This window comes from Cebus imitator, unplaced genomic scaffold, assembly GCF_001604975.1.
Source record: "Cebus imitator isolate Cc_AM_T3 unplaced genomic scaffold, Cebus_imitator-1.0 Scaffold9, whole genome shotgun sequence".
In the NCBI taxonomy this organism is placed as follows: Eukaryota; Metazoa; Chordata; class Mammalia; order Primates; family Cebidae; genus Cebus; species Cebus imitator.
In genome coordinates this window covers 3,006,264-3,011,358 of record NW_016107324.1, presented here as the reverse complement: position 1 = coordinate 3,011,358, position 5,095 = coordinate 3,006,264, and positions in this window count along the sequence as shown.

Here is a 5,095-nt window from a genome sequence, read left to right as displayed (position 1 = left end):
ATGATAAAGTTTAATGTCTAAATTAGTCACAGCAAGAAATTAACAAGTAATAATAAAGTAGAACAATTAAAACAGTATCCTGTAATAAGACTTAGGTGAATGTGTTCTCTCTCTTTCAAAATATATTATTGTTCTCTACTTATCTATTTTTGGACCCAGTTCACTGGGTAACTGAAATTGCAGAAAGTGAAACTGCAGATAAGGGGGACTACTGTATCCATCCCAAGGCTGTCAATACACAACTCACCCATTACTTCCATTGCAACCTCAGTGCTGATGACTTCTCAATCTCTAACACAGACCTCCTATCACAAACTCCTCAGTATAGACTATTTCTCACTAGTTCCCAGTAGTCACCTACTTCCCCATTAGATTCTATGAGACAGCTTAGGCCTTTAATTTTGATTAAAATGTTTTATTATTTATACTTTAGGCAGTACATTCAAATAATTCAATTCCAAAAGATATAAATGAGTATACTGTAAAATTTCCAGTCCTGTCCCCCATCCCTTAGCCACTTATAAGTTCTCTTCCTGGAAGGGAACCAATATTATTGGTCTTTTAATGTTTGTGATATCTTTCCAGAGATATATTCTGCATTTATAAGTAAGTCCACTTATATATGCCTCCTCCTCCACTATATTCCAAATTTGTTTTAAAAGGCACCAATGCAGGTGGAACCAAGACTTTCAAAACCAATATTTCAAATACTGAACATTTTTCCCCTAACAAAACAAAGTATTGGCCAGGTGCAGTGGCTCATGCCTGTAATCCTAGCACTTTGGGAGGACGAGGTGGGTGGATTGCTTGAGTCTAGGAGTTCTAGACCAGCCTGGGCAACATGGCAAGACTCCATCTCTATTTTTTAAAATAAAAAGAAATTAAAGCAAAAGTATCTTCTCAAGCATCCCCAAAAATAGAATAGGAGGGAAAGACTAATATTAATGAGAGTTTTCCTCCTCCAACATTCCCTGGAAATTGGCGGCAGGTCTCATTTTGATCTGTTGCATTTATAAGCACAGACTTTGGAGGGGCCACTGATATATAACACTGGCAGAATTAAGAATATCTGCCCTTGAATCTTTTCACATGTTCTCCAGGATTCTACCTTCCCTGCTACTAGCCATCCTTTTCTTCAAGTGACACTCTGGAGAGATGAGGTTACTCCCCATATAACTTCAAAATACTCAGTCTCAGAGAAATACATAGAAATGATTAAGGTTGCACAGAGTTGTCCCAGTTTGAGCTGCTGCAGAAAAATTGGATTTACTTATTATATATTTTACACAAACTGGAAAGTAAACCAAGTTATTCAGTAAGGAAAACTATATTGGTCCAGAATCTTCCTGTGATAGTCTTCTTCTGGGAACAGACCTCACTCACCCCAGCCGCAGGGATAACTTGGCTAAATACAGTACCTAATGTTTCCGTGACCACAGGGACTGGTTTAAGGAATGGGTAATGAGCCAGTACAAATAACTGAATTCTTCCCCTAGGATTTTTCATCTCGAAGGTAGACAAATCAGCTTTTTCTGCTAGTTATAGAGTATTTAGAATGTGGGCCTAGAGCCTGGGTATGGTGGCTCATGCCTGTAATCCCAGCACTTTGGGAGACTGAAGCAGGAGGATTGCTTGAGCTCAGTTCAAGAAGCAGCCTGGGCAACATGGCAAGACTTTTTTTTTTTTTTTTTTTTTTTGAGACGGAGTTTCGCTCGTTACCCAGGCTGGAGTGCAATGGCGCGATCTCGGCTCACCACAACCTCCGCCTCCTGGGTTCAGGCAATTCTCCTGCCTCAGCCTCCTCAGTAGCTGGGACTACAGGCACGCGCCACCATGCCCAGCTAATTTTTTGTATTTTTAGTAGAGACGGGGTTTCACCATGCTGACCAGGATGGTCTCGATCTCTTGACCTCGTGATCCACCCGCCTCGGCCTCCCAAAGTGCTGGGATTACAGGCGTGAGCCACCGCACCCAGCCAACTTTTATCTCTACAAAAAATGAATAAATAAATAAAAATTAGCCAGGCATGGTAGCTGCACCTGTGGTCCCAGCTACTCAGGAAGCTAAGGCGGGAAGATCGCTTAAGCCTGGGAGGCGAAGGTTGCAGTGAGCCTTGTTCGTGCCACTGCATTCCAGCCTGGGTGATAAGGCAGGATCTGTCTCAAAATAATAATAATAATAATAATAATAATAATAATAATAATAATAGGCCCAGAGTTCCCATAACCATGTCTATGTCCTTCATCACGTGTAGAAGCCAGTTGACTGTAGGTTCTCTTACCTGCAAAGATAGATAGAGGTGAGAGGTTTGGGGTTGTATTAATGGGATGTAAACATCTGTTCTTGTTCACAGGCCTGGCCCTTTTGCGTAAGCTTGTTGAAATAAGTTTCTGTTACCTATAACAAAATATAGCTTATCTGCTTAGCAGGAGTTCCATGTATCTGAGCGCCTACTAGGTTTCTCCCTTTGGATGTTTCCTGGTACCTCAAACTTGCATGTGTAGTAAAATGCATCTTTCTTTGCTTCTATACTCTATCTGTCCCATTTCCTAGGTTCTCTCAATCTGGTTACCAACATCTACCCAGCTGCCCAAGCCAGAAATCTATAACTCTTCTAGACTTCTCTCTTTCTACCTGATCCCCTATCTCTAAATATCTAATAGGTTTCTAAGTGCTATTCCTCTTCTTAAATATTTATCATATCTCTTGTCCCCTATTCTAGTATCCTTGATACCTCTTCTGTTTTTTTCCTTCCTCCACTGTACTGAAAAGACCAAATCTCAGAATGTTTACCCTCCCCACTGCCTCTGTTCAGTGGGGTCCCTGTGCCCTTCTGATAAAACTTCTGGATCCAGATGATTGGTCCAGAGCAGTCAGCCTGAAGGCTGGTCAGTGACATATAAGACAGTGTGGCAAGAAAATTCTTTCGAACAGAGAACAAATACACCAATCAGGTCATTTTCTATGAGGAGCTCGGTACCTGAGACATAAAGAGGGCTACTCAGTAGCCAAAGAGAGGCTGAAGATATGCAGAGAGAAGGCAAAGGTGATGACAAGCTGGCTTTGGAAACTCTTGAATAAACAGAAAATAAGTAAGCAAAAACTTCTGGGTGTTCTGAATGGAAGGTAAAGTAATTGTCTGAAGTATTAGAAATGAATAGAATAATGAAATCCCCATAATAGAAGAGGACCAACTCTTACTGTGAGGTTACAACAAAATAATACTAGAACTGCCCTGGAACCTGAACTGCTTTTCAATTCCATATATATATATATATATATATATATATATATATATATATATACACATACATAGTCTAATCTGGGTGAAGCACTGCTGGATGACAGTACATTGGTTTCTTTGTGATTTCTGTGTTCCCATGGGATTCTTGTTATCCCTATGACCTCAACAAACCACCCCCATAAATTCTAGTCATATAAATTAGTTCCCAAACCATATGATGCTCTGCCATATCTGCTCATGTGCATGCATGATTTCCTCCAACTGGAAAATTTCCTCCCATCTCCCATACAAACACCCCTAGCTTCGTCTGCCTACCATGTACTCATCTTTTAAGACTGAGCTCAGGGTCCTCTAAGCAGCTTTCTATAACTCAGCCAAGTTAGCTCCTCTTCTTTTACTCTAGCACTTGGTAACTGTGTGTCTTCATAACTAAAATATGAGCTGCTTTTGTTTACCTTTGTATCCCCAGGGCCTGGCCCAGTACCCAGCACAAAGCAGACAAAGATCCTCCTCAAGAAGAGCAACCCCAAGACACATAATCATCAGATTCACCAAGGTTGAAATGAAGGAAAAAATGTTAAGGGCAGCCAGAGAAAAAGGTTGGGTCACCCACAGAGGGAAGCCCATCAGACTAACAGCATATCTCTTGGCAGAAACCCTTCAAGCTAGAAGAGAGCGGGGGGCTAATATTCAACATTCTTAAAGAATTTTCAACCCAGAATTTCATATCTAGCCAAACTAAGCTTCATAAGTGAAGGTGAAATAAACCCTTTACAGACAAGCAAATGCTGAGAGATTTTTGTCACCACCAGGCCTGACTTACAAGAGCTGTGAGGGAACAACTAAACATGGAAAGAAACGACTGGACCGAAGGATGACAAGAAGGCTGGTGAAGCGTTTCCAGGTGTGTCTGTAAGGGCGTTTCCAGAGGAGATTGACATTTGAGTCAGTGGACTGGGAGAGGGAAGACCCATCCTCTATGTGGGTGGGCACCATCCAACTGGCTGTCAGTGTGGCTGTAACAAAGCAGGCAGAAGAAGGGGAATAAACAGCTTGCTGGGTTTTCTTGCTCTTTCTCTCTCTTCCCATGCCAATCTACTTCCTCCTGCTCTTAGACATCAGGTTCTTTGGCCTTTAGTTCTTTGCCCTTTGGACTCTGGTACTTGCACTAGTAGCCTCCCAGCAGTTCTGGGGCCTTTGGCTTCAGCCTTGGCTGCGCTGTCAACTTCCCTGGTTTTGATGCTTTTGGACTTGGGCTGAGCCATGATACTGGCTTCTGTTTTTCCCCAGCTTGCAGACAGCCTATTGTGGGATTTTGTCGTGTAACTGTGTAAGCCTATTCTCCCTAATAAGCTCCCTTTATATATACATATATCTTATTGGTTCTGCCCCTCTGGAGAATGCTAACACATTATGATTTAGTGACACAGCACAGTATCATTCAGTGACATAAACACTGACAGTGTTTTGCAATGACTGCTACCACCTATCCCCAGAACTTTTTTCATGTGCCCAAACTGCAAAACTCCTTACATCAAACAACAACTTCCCATTTCCCTTTCCTCCTTGTCCCCCTTTCTGTGTCTATGAATTTGACTACTCTAGGCACCACCTATAAGTATTATTATATAGTATTTATCCTTGTGACAGACTTATATCACTTAGCATAATGTCTTCAAGGTTCATCTATGTTGTAGCACGTCAGAATTTCCCTCCTTTTTAAGAAGAAAAATAGTATTCTGCTGTATGCATATACATTTTATTCGGTCATTTTTCTTTTTTTTTTTTTTCCCATTTATTTATTTTATTGCATTTTAGGTTTTGGTGTACATGTGAAGAACATGCAAAATT